The following is a 12,326-nucleotide window of genomic DNA, read 5'->3' as shown; positions in this document are numbered from 1 at the left end:
TTGGATGGTCGAAATTCTGCAGTTGTCTGATCCCTACCTCGTGCTCAGATTCAGGCTAAGCCTCTTCAGCAAGAACGCTGCGTAGTTAATGCTGTCTGCTCCTGGCACAGCCCAGCCGGTGGCCCAGAATGTCCAGGTTGACATGGGGTCTATTGCCACGTTGCTCCAGCCTCCGCTTATCCGCAGGATGGAATGGAGAGGAGCCAGACCGAAGGTGTCTCACAAGGGCGTGTGGTCTGGGCATTGGTTGCCTCGGCGACTTATCACGACTGGAGTCAGAAGAGCGAGAGTTCCTCTCATCAAACCAGACTTTTGGAGTAAAAATCCCAGAGAGTGGCTTGTGATCGAGATGTCGATTCTCAGCAAAGGATCCCTCGCATGTTCTGTTTGGGCTTTAGCTTGATTTACTGCTTTAGAGTTCTTTTCAGCAAGTGGAGAATGATGGGGTTTTATGATGGGGTTTTGTTTCAATGAGGAGTATCTTTTCTTAGTTCCTGGAGTCCTTGGTATCTGAGACAGAGAGTGAGAGAGAGAGAGGAATCAAATGTGAGTTTTGTTCAGGTCCTGCTGACGGCTGAGCCTGGAGGGATGGCTCCGTGGTGACAGAGGCCAGGGGCGAGCTGAGCCCCCGTGCAGAGAAGGAGCTGAAGGGGGGTCTGCAGGCAGGCTGAGGGGGAGAGTGAGAGCCACAAGTCTGAAGCAATAGCCCCCTCAATTGCATCCAGCCTACACTGTAGGATGCAGGGACCCCTGTGCTCCCCGCAGCAGGCGCCTGGTGGCATCCCAGCTCAAGGCTGCCCTGAGCTGTTGCCAGGTCCCGACCATCCCTCCCTCAGCAGCCACCTCACCCTGGAACCCCCTTCATCAGAAGCAAAGTGATGGCTTTCTCATGTCTCCCACGGAGGGATGTGCTTAGCCCCCGACACACACGTTCAGAAACAGACTGCTGAAGGAAGGAGGGGGCCCTCTGCAGACAAACACACCCCTTCTCACCCTGCCCTGGTCTTCTGAAGGGGGAGGCCAGGCTATGGAACGAGCCCCAGGATGTGAGATGCAACAGGGGCCTCAGACTACGTCCCAGTTCAGTCCTGCCGTGTGCAGATGAGGAACCGTGGGCCAAGAGGCTGATAAGGACCACCTGTAGCCGTGTGACCTGAGCCTGACACCCTGGAACTGAAACCCAGGCTTCGGGCCCTTCCTATCCATGTGGGGGTCGGGAGACGATACGGGGGTGCGGGTAGGCAGTAGACGCTGTTGGCCGCTTGGCTGGACGGAATTAAGGCTTTGCACAGAAATCCTGCCCCAAAGGGGCTGAAAAGAACCCCAAAGGGAGAAACTCCAAGGGGAATGACGAAAAGAGCGGGGAGTGTACCCAGGGCCTCACCCCTTTTTGCTCAGGGACCCCAACAGCCCCTGCAGGGCACCTCACGCCAGGATACACCTGAGGGAACGTCTAGGAATATTCTCAGTGGAGACACTCGGAACTCCGCAGAGAAAACGGAAGAGCCTTCCTTTTAGTCGTCTAGGTTCTCCTCGCACGTTTCCCAAACTGTCCCTGAGGAGAGAGTCTCTCGGTGTTGACACTTATGTAAACGAGGGCCTGCAAAGGGCAGAGGCAGACCTAAGCTTCTTTACTGAGGTTTTATATAAGGAGAAAGTTTGATTAAAACATTTCCTTTCCATCTGCAGTGCACCTGTCAGGAGGCTGGGAAACGCATTTAGTGAAGAGTCAACCGTGATTTTCATTGCACGAGGAGGAAAAAGAGCCCTGAATTCCATTACTGGTAATCAGGGAAGGGAGTGTTGTTCTTACACTGGGTTTCTAGGCAACATTTCTTTCTTACTGCATCCTATAGTATAAAAATTGTGAGACACTTGGATCCAGAAGAGGGAGTATTCATCGAATTCATTCATGTGTCTTTGTCCTCTTCTTTCTCTGGGCTCTATTGAGGGAGGAATGTCAACTCCATCAGGGGCTGATACTCAGCTTGTCCACAAAATGAGTGACACACACACGGGATCCTTCTATATGGCTTATGAACATCCTATAGATCCACAGTCCTTCTGATTCCTAGGTGCATACCAGCAGAGCTTTAAAACATCTCCCGTTACCCACACCCCAGCCCAGAATGTTGAAATCAAAATCTCAAGGTATTGGGTGGCGGCATTCACGTGAGTTCAAAGCTCAGTCAGTGTTTCTTTCACGACAGCGTGATTTAGAACTATTAGCTAAGCTACTCTGTTTCAGACCACGGTGGGTGTTCTTGTCCTCATCTCTGCCACCATGACGATACCGGCCCTCAAGATTTTGGTCTTCCTTCGGACACCCTCCCATGAATCCCCGTTCTCAGCTGGACTTGTATGAGGCACAGATTGTCTCGTGTTCCCCTGGATCTCGCGGGGACTTCACACAGCTGCCCAAAGTTAATTCAGTCAATGCTCGCGAATGTGCTCTGGCCGGAGACTCAACTCAGTTCCTTTCGGTGGATCCTTTTATGAACCAGCTGAGCATGTAAACACGGTAACGGCAGTGAAAAGGGAAGACAGGTGGATGCCTGAACATCTCATGTCTGTGCAGGTTGGAAACCTGGCCTCTGCATCTGTGTTTGGCCAGTGTCCCTGTAGAGTGCCATGTCTGTGTCCACCTGATGCCAGCTCTCTTGAGGTCCCAAGGTATGGACACTGAGTCCTGGAAACCCCAAAACACATTATCACAGGCCTGCTCACCTGGGGCTGAGGACAAACCTGACCCCAGGCAGGCCGTGTGGCAGTCCCAGAGGTGACCCATGTGGTCGTGTAGTTTTTGTCGGGGTGCTCTTTCTCCTCAGTTTTAACACTTCTTATTCACATGGAGAAGCTGAGGGGTAAGTGTCGTCCTAGGTCGTGTTCCCGGAAACACCCCAGAGGAGAAGCCATGTGCAAGAGACATTAAGACGATGTTCTTGATGGGGCATCTAGGTGGTTCAGTCGGTTAAGCATCTGACTCTTGGTTTTGGCTCAGGCCACGAGCCCACAGTTTGAGGGTTCAAGCCCTGCATCTGGCTCTGTGCTGTCAGTTCAGAGCCTGGAGCCTGCTTGGGATTCCCTCCCACTCTCATTGCCCCTCCCCGACTCGTGCTGTCCCTGTCTCTCTCAAAATAAATAACTTTAAAACAAAAATTAAGAAAAAAAAAAAAAAAGACAATGCTCTGGGAGAAAGAGGTCATGGAGCTGGGGAAGCAAGGAAGGAAGTCAAAGAAGTCACGAAAGTGGGTGCCTTGTGCCAAAGTGCCATGTGTTTCGTGACACGTGTAAATGATGCTGGTCTGCTGAGGGGGGCCATGGGGCCTAATTCTCCGCGGCCGTGAGGGCATGGGAGAGGGAATCCCAGGACAGCCCCCGTGGGGACACAGCACAGCTCACATGGCACAGCTGATGGAGATGGGAGGGCCCCCAAGGTGGCAGTCCCCTGTGGCAAACAGAGGCAGGACCAGACAGAGGCAGGACCAGGCAGAGGCAGCGGCAGCTGGGGGAGGGACCAAAGGAGGAAGAGAAAAACAGTTTGGGGTGTGGGCGGAGCTATAATCTAACAGAGCAACAGGAATCCATACCCCAAGAGCCACGGACGCCATTACCTCTGTGCCCTAAGCTTGAAGGCCACGGAATCTGCACGCGAGTCTGCCCTCGCCGAACTGCACTTTTCTCTTGATCATCTTCTGTTTCATCACCACCAGGGCATTAACGTGGCCAAAGACTTGACCTGCACACTGGTTGGCCACCGAGCCCTCAGCAGCGTCACCCTCCAGCTTGGGAGGGTTCTTCACACCCATGGAAGCTTCCAAACCCTGCTCTGAAAATAAAAGCACATCAACAGGATACACTGTTAGTCATGATCTTCCTGTGACCAAATCCTCTACCTACGCTGACATCGAATAAGGACGGTGGGCAGGACGAGAAAGGCCATCGGGAAGTTCACGTGTGAGGGGCGCCGAGGGACACGCTTTGATCACAGCCTCTGTTGTTGACCTCTCTCACGCTACCCTGTAAGGATAAGAGCACGAGGAGGGCAACATGCCCCCAGCGCCAAAAGTGAAATTGAGAAAAGTAGAATTGGTCAAAACACACAGTTCTGACAAAGAACAGACAAAGGCCAGGAGATGGTGCTCAAAAGAGACTGTCCTATTCAAGGGAGGAGTCAAAGTTGAAGGCAAGCCTTTTGAGAGTCACCAGGAAACCAAAGCTGGGGAATTTACAGAACACACCCCAATATTTGATATATTTCATATATGTACACTATGCAGAGCATACACACCGAATATATGTAATGTGTGTGACATAAGACATAAATATGTGTGTCTATAAGCACATTCTTATCTAATTGAGTAAATGGGCAGTTAAGGGTTGGGGGACATCGAGCATAAAGTTCTAAACACTCTTCGGTCAGTTGCAAGTGGAAAATATAGACAAATTTGAGAAGGATGAGAAGAGTTGTGGCAAGAAACAGGTGACCTTTTAAGCACCAGGGAAGAATTACAGGGCAGATCAGGCTGAGAATCAAACAGAGTAAAACCACCTGCCCCAGAGTGATAGTTTGTCTTCCCCCAAATTCATCTGTGGAAACCCAATTCGCAATGTGATGCTGGGTGGGGTGGGCCTATGGGAGGCAGATCCCCCCAAGAAAGGGATCTGTGCCCTATGAAAGTGACCCCACAGAGCTCCCTCACCCCTCCACCCTGTGAGGACAGAGCAAGAAGGCGGCCACACATCACCAGGAAGGAGGTACCACCAGGTGCCCAATGTGCCACTGTTTGATTTTGGTTCTACTCAGCCTCCAGAACGGGAGACACAAATCTCTGCTCTAAGTCACCTGGTCTATGGCAGTTTTGTTATCACAGCCTGAATGGACTAAGAAACCCTCCTTGGACAAAAGTCTGGCATGGAGCCATGTTTCCTGCTGAGGCCTGTGTGGAAGGTGAGCCACAGAGAGGGACTGAGCCAGCAGGAGAGTCTGGGCCGGGACCACGGGAGTCAGGGAGAAGTGGCAGAGAGGCAAGAGGGAGAAGACAGTAAGAACCAACTGTCCTCAGCCAACTGTCAGGGCTGTGCTTCCCTGAACTCCCACTGAGGCGTCCTCTGGAGCATCTCCACGGGGCGACAGGGCTGCGCCCTCGTCACCTCACTTGGGACCTGTGTCTCCTCTTTTCACAGATGAAGTCGGCGCCTGAAGGAGGAGACCCAGGCTCCAGGAGGGGACACCAAGGGTGGGACGGTAAAGACGACACAACCCAGGGGAATGCTGAAACGCTCGGTCTTCATGAAATCTGAGCTGACGCGGATCCTGATGACAAAGAAGCTGGGGACGTGCTCGTGGAGATGAGGGGGGACAAGAGGAACTAGATGAAGTGTTGGAGAACGGAGTGTGCACTTTAGGAAAATGGCCCCTCATAGTTGCAGGGAAGGGAAACCAGGCAAATGCATGGGAAACTGTCGTGGGGCCAGTATTTCCACTGTTACTGTGAGCGCCTAACAGGGAATATTGGCTGCCTGATGGATGTTGAAGGAGAGAAAACACTGGCCCACAAGCCTTGCTGAGAGAGTCCGGGAAGATGGGGTCCAGCGAAAGCGGAGCCAGTTAAGAACAGCTCTAGCACACGTGAAACAATGCCACGGAACCATTTTCCAAGTGTTCAGACACCACAAAGACACAAGAATTACGCATTACAGATTCACCGATGTTCTCAAGCCATTTTGCTCACTCGGGCCCCTGGAAATTATGTAGCTTCATGCTCCCAGCATTGATGGGATGGAGATCCCATTTTCAATGGTTTCAGATGAAGGGTCCGAGGGGGACATACATGAGATGATGAATAACTTGGTCAGTAAACAGCCAGGAGGCTGCAACCCCGGCACCTGGGCAGACAGAGCTGACCCTCAGCCCCAAGCTCTTTGGAGCTGGAGCATTGTGAGTTTGGAGCTGGGCAAAGCATGCCTGCAAGAGGCCCCATTGCTGCCCCCGCCCACAACCCTGTGACTAGAGCTTCCTACTCCCCCCGCACCTCTCACCTTGGAAGAGCGGCCGTTGGCTCCCAGAAACCATCGTGGCTGCCAGTCTCCTGATGGCGGGGGAGGGGCGGAGCCTGGCTCTGCGGTCACCACAAGCCAACTGCTGGTCCGGCTGCCCTGGCACAGAATTGGCCACCTGGGTATTGGACTGTGGCGGTGCTTGTGAAGCTTGCACCTCCGGCCTTGGGAAAGTCAAGTTTCCACTTGATGGCCCTTGGGGACCGGGCACCTGCATCGGGGCTGAAGCAAGAAGACACTTCAATGGACAAACCCCAGTTTTCTTAGCACTGCCAGAACTTCCATTTGTGATGTCCTCCCGCCCCGTCCCCCACTGTCTGTGAGACCAGCCAGTGAGCAGGTACAAAGGCAGACATCATGGAGACGAAGGCGATGTCACCGTTGTGTCTATGCCTGGGCATGCTGAGATGGCAAGTATCCAGGATGCAAAGTCCCTGAAGGGAAGGTCACCCCCTGGAGTCCAGACGGCTTTGCATGGGAGGCGAGCTCATGCCTATTATTCTGCAGTAGTACCCTTCGTCCTACAGCCTAGAGAGAAGGTTCTAGAGAGGCCTCAGGGCAGAACGAGAAAGAATTGCTGATATGTGCCCCAAAAGAAAAAAGAAGAGGGGGAGAATTTGGCCTCAAGGCTTCAGATGCCTGTTTCTCCCTGGCTGGTCCCAGTGCAGGGAGGCTGGGGCAGGGCAGCCCTCCTGGGGCGACCCTGCGGCAATCACAGCCCACACACACTGTTCCCACGTTCCCACCAGAACCTGCACCGGGGACGGGCTGTGCATAATGGAGAGGCGGCCTTCATTCATCTCCGCCCATCCTCATAGCCTCTCATGACCCAGGCTTAATGCAAGGCCATGTCACACACATCACCCTCCTGAGACGCGTCTTAACCTGTCCCATCCCTGCCCCCATGGAAACCCAGACCTGGCTGTCAGTGTCTCTGACACAGAGCTCTGCAGGGTTACCGGCGTGCCAGGCAGCCAAGTGAAGAGCCACCATGGGACCCCTAGTGAGAACACAAATCGTCTGGGACCTCTCAGCTCTGATTGTTTTCATGGAGCGTCTCCTGGAGACCTTGAGCTCCTGGAGGGGCTGGATGAGCCCTGGCTCTGCTCACACCACAAAGTGCACTGACAGGGTAGGAGCTGGCACTCCTGCAGGGTCAAAGGGGTCGTTGGGGCGTGGAGCAACTGTTCTCTTTGCATTTACGACTGTTTCAGATCATTTGGGTAGAACTGGGTGCTCTGGTACACAGGGAGGCGGGCGCCCCAGGAGAAACAACTAGCAGCTCAGCAACGATTTAACAGATGCAGCCAATGTGGAGCTGACCACAAACCTGGGTGGAAAGCCAGGGAGTTTGTAGGAAGCCACACAAGAAATACAATTGGAAGCAGAATTGCACAAGTAGCAGAGGTCTCCTTTTGGAACAAAACAAAATCAGGAAAAAACAAAGGAGGACTGTCACCCAGCTGTCTCCGGGTAAGACAGCGGTGGCTGAGATTCTGAACCCTTTTTTCCATTTTCTCCATTTCTCCTCTCGAGCCTCACTTGGTACCAATAGCCTGCATGTCGGACGGAGCCGGGGAACTGAGGGCAGCCTGGGACAGAAGGAAGGAAAGGGCTCTGAGCCACAGGATGCCTTTTAAAGAGTGAATCCGAGAGCAGAGTTCAAACTGGTACGAGCCTACAGGGCCTGTTGGCAGGGATGCAACTCTCAGCCGATTCAGGTTGTTGAAGACACAGAGGACAGGCTTCCTGGGGCCCCAGCAGGAACTTCGTGCCCCCCACAAGAACAGGACTCACCATCTACATCCACGCCCAAGAAGACTTCCTCTTTATCAAAGGTGAATGAGGCACTCCTATAAGGCCTATAGGTGTCTGACAGGTCATGGCCAATGCAAGGAGTCAAATGACATTCCCCCACTGAGTCCTGTGGGACTTCATCCTCTGGGGCCACTGGCAGCTCCCTGCAGAGCCTGGTGTTGCTGGGAGGACGAGACATGCAGAAAGAAGGTTTAGTCAACATGCAGTGCCAGCTTGTTTTGAGGGCACGGCGGAGGGAGTGGTCACAGAACACAAGCGGGATCCCCACAAAGGGAAATGAAGCAGTCTGCCTGCAGCTGAGGCCACAGTGTGGGTGCACGCAGGATAGGTGCGGGGGGGGCGGGGGGGGGGGGCGGGGACGGGCAGGTGCTCAGGGCATGGCCAGAGCGCCAGCTTATGGGGCAGGAGTCGGAACCACCCCAGGGCACAACAGTCATGACCCACAGCACACCAGAAGACGATAAAGCAGCATCAACACTTTGCCATACACTGTGTGGAGATTTACACAAAGCACCAAGAGAACCCCAGGCTAAGGCAGCATTGTAGACTCCTGGATATCTCGTGGGCCCAAGGCTGACGTGTCTAAATACTGAGACGTGAAAACTGCTTTCCTAAAACCATCCTTGCTGTGAATGCCCGCCAATGTAGTAAAGGCAACCGGCAGAGAGAGCTGTGCATCTTACGCAGGACCTAATACGAGGAGAGACCGGGAGAGTGCAAGGCATCCTGGGACTGCTTAGTCCACCTGCGTCAGTGGACTGCAGATACTCCATTTGAGAGGGATTAATAACGGGGCCTATGCAAGTACCACATGACACAGAGGACCTTGCTGAAGGACCACCTTGTGGGTGTTGGAAGGGATGAAATAGGTGCATTTAGCACTTTCTAGATTGGCCTAGATCTGAGATTCCCAGATGTCACCACTGAATTAAAGCCCATGATTCTTCAGAGTTACCTGGGGCATGTCGGGTCCTGGTCTTCTTCATCGCAAAGATCATTATGATTGTCTGCAAGTAAATACAGACCGGCCAGTCACATAAACAGAGCAGCACTTGGACATGAAAATTAAGTGTCCCATGCAACTAGCACACGGGCACTAATGTCCTTAGTTGGGCAGCAGGGCATTGAGGGAAATAATCCAGGAGGCCTCACGAAGTGTCTTGGGAATGTGCCTTGGCTAGCTTTCCCAAAGCATCGGGCAGGATTTCCCTGATCTGGTAGAGCCCCATCTCAACAGTCTGTCTGCAGAGGTCAACCTCTGTTTTACCACAGATTCTGGTGAACGGCTTACCTGCATTCTCAAAACTTACTGCAACCTTCTCTCACTAGCTTCCCTCATGACATACTCTAGGTGGCAGGGTTTTAGGGAATTTCTACAGAGGCCAGACTGATGCACGGAATCTGCAGACCCTCAAATCAAAGGAAATCTTTTGTCCGTGATCCCTTTTGCTACACAGGCACATGGGCCACAAACGGGGTGGGGCCATGCACGGGGTGGGCCCATGCCGGGGCTCAGCTATGCTTCAGGGAAACGTACAAGCAAGCTGACGGTAGAGGTGGTTATGTCCTGACACTCAGACGACGACTTAGGGAAGACAACCAACACAGAGGACACGGACACTGGGGACCAGAGCAGTGAAACCAGGGAAACAACAAACCCAAAGACATGGGTAAGGCTGACATCGTCTTGACAGGCACAAAACTTCAAGGAACATTGTTTGGGATGAAAGTGAGAGGATGGCAGTTGAGGAGAGACATCGTGTGGAAATCAGGAACAAGACAGACTCCTCTGCGTGTGCCTCACAGATGAGTGTGAGTTTGTCACACCCGCGCTGACCCCAATGTCCTGACTTGTGTCAGGGGCCACAGGCATGGCCTGAGATGAGGAACACAGGGCAGGGCCCTGATGCATCTGATGTCTGCGCTTAGAAGTCTATCCTAGAGCCTGACTCAGATCCATAGGTCTACGGGGCTGAAACACCTGGATAACAAATTCCAACACAAGCAGAGTAGGGATACCAAACTATGGGGTCGACCTGGGAGTCCAGTTGGAGCTTTATCACCTTCGCAGTGGAGGACTCACTAGCTACTTCCAGAGCAGGACAGACATCCAGATCCTCATATGAGTTGATGTTGGCCCTCCTGTGTGTCCAGGGGGAATCAGATGGGTCAGGAAGAGCTGAGTAAGTCAAATAGCATTCATCCAGTGAGTCCTGTTGGACATCCTGCTCTGCACTCTCCGGCAGCTCCCTGCCGAGCCTGGTGGGGAGGGGAGATCTGAAGATTAAAACAGGAAAAGTAGACACCACAGCATCTTACTGGTTTTCACGGGAAGCCGAGAAGTGTAGTCATAACGTAGGGGCAACCCCATTATTGACAGGGAAAACTATCCTCCTGTTTCAGGGGCACAGTGTGGATGCTATGGGGGCAGGAGAGGCAGAGAGGGAGAGACAGGGAGACACACACACACACAGAACAGAGGTGTTCAGGGCACTGGCCACAGAACCAACTTCTGTGCACCAAACTGAACTACTGTGGAATGGATGTCATGACTCACAGCACACATGGAGAATCCTAAACATGAGTTCAACCCTTTTGCATCAATTTTGTTGATATACATTCAGTGGCTAAGTGAACACATGTTAAAAGGCATCATCCACATGGAGAGGTTTGTGTCTTCAAGGACTCTTTCTCTTACTATCGTGACATCATGTGAGGTTTTTTGATTTTTTTGCAGTTATCCATTTGCTACAGCAGATCCTCAAAGAGGTAACACCAGAGAGACAGAAGTAGACACGTCTGTCACTCTGGTATTTCCCAAAGGAGAGATCAGGGCAATACAGAGCACCTCAGGGAGTGACAATTCACCTACTTCAACTGACTGCCGGTTATCGAAATTGAGGGATCATTAAAGGAACTTATCCACATAATACATGAAGACACACGTCATGGCCAAAAAAGACATTCTGAGACTGGAGAATGGATGAAATAGGTAAATTTGGCGGTTTCTGTTTTTCCTTTGAAATGTAGAGTTGAACCACTGAAATAACAACCCATGATTCTTCAGACTTACCTGGCGCATGTCAGGTCTTGGTCTGGTTCCTCCTCTTGATGGGTCTGATTTTCTGCAAATAAATACAGACGGGGCCAGTCACATTAAACAGATCCCTGCTTGCACATTAGTAACCCAGTGTTCGGTGCCACCCGGGGACTCAGCTATGCTCAATGAGAGCACAGGTTGAGTGAGAAGGATATTTCAGGGTGCCTCGGATAGTGTGACGACTGGCTTGATTTCCTGGCCTGAGCCATTGGGAGAAATTTGCTTTCTCCAAGAGATCATCATCACAATTTCCTCTGTTTTGAGTCTGTGCAAACACTTTCAGTTCTCTTTTTCACACAGATTCTGGGGACCTGGCCTCTCTACTTTCTAAAAGGATTACTGCAGTTTTCAGCCTTTCTTGTGAGATACCAGGTTGGTGACGGCTTAGTGGAATTTATACACTGAGATGGAACAGACAGCATGCAAGTACAAACCCTGAAATTAAAATGAGTCTTTGGAGCTACACAGAAACCTTGGCGCAATTCCTGTTGATGAGGGAATGCCAACGCACAGCTCTACTCCTGGAAACACGCAAACGAGCTAACAGTAGAGGCACGTAGGGTGGGTTTTCAGACGAGGCTTAGGAAGACAAGCCAAAGCAAAGAGATAGAGAACGAGGCTAAGAACAGGAAAGCCAAGGTTACATCTTTAACCCTGGACAAGGATTCTGACTGACTGTGGCAGGCATGGATTCTTAAAGGACCTGGCTCAGAGATGAAATGGGGAGCATGAAAGGTGAGAAGAGGCATTGCATCCAAGGTCTGACAGACACCTTCTATGGTCGTGTTGCTGAGGCGAGTTGTATTTGTCATGCCGCCCTTGGGTCCAATGACCTGACAGTGAAGCCCAGGGGACATGGGCATGTCCTGGGAGTAGGAAGGGAGAAGAGTTCCCTGACCCACATGATGTCTGTGCTTGAAACTCCATCCATCCTGGAGCCTGGCTCAGATCCAGATGTGTGTACAGAGCCTGCACACAGGGAGGAGCTCTCTCAGCACAGCACAGGTGTGGGGCACAAAGACCAGGAGATGTACGGGGCAGTCCAGCTGGAGCTTGATCACCCTGACAGCGGAGTACTCACTGGCCATTTCCAGAGCAGAAGAGACTTCCAGTTCCTCAGGGAAGAAGATGGCGGTGCTCCTGTAAGGCCAGTAGGAGTCAGACAGGTCAGGAAGAACCGAATATGTCCAGTAGCGTTCATCCAGAGAGTCCCACGTGATTTCCTCCTCCACCACCTCTAGCAGCTGTCTACGGAGCCTGAGGCGGGAGGAAAACTGAAGATTAACCGAAGAGGGATCTGAAACCGTATGTCCTGTCTGGCTTTGATGGAAGGCAAGAGGCATTTTCA

General features: G+C 52.2%; 1 pseudogene; it reads right to left on the bottom strand.

Moving 5' to 3' along the window:
- Positions 1-13: 13 nt before the first annotated feature.
- LOC128774515 (neuroblastoma breakpoint family member 6-like) overlaps positions 14-12,326 on the bottom strand; it is a 30,347-nt pseudogene continuing 18,034 nt past the window's right edge.

This window comes from Panthera pardus, unplaced genomic scaffold, assembly GCF_024362965.1.
Source record: "Panthera pardus isolate Hobbes unplaced genomic scaffold, ASM2436296v1 HiC_scaffold_329, whole genome shotgun sequence".
Classification (NCBI taxonomy): domain Eukaryota; kingdom Metazoa; phylum Chordata; class Mammalia; order Carnivora; family Felidae; genus Panthera; species Panthera pardus.
Note: the sequence above shows the minus strand (reverse complement) of the source record. Positions and strands in the feature narration are given on the sequence as shown.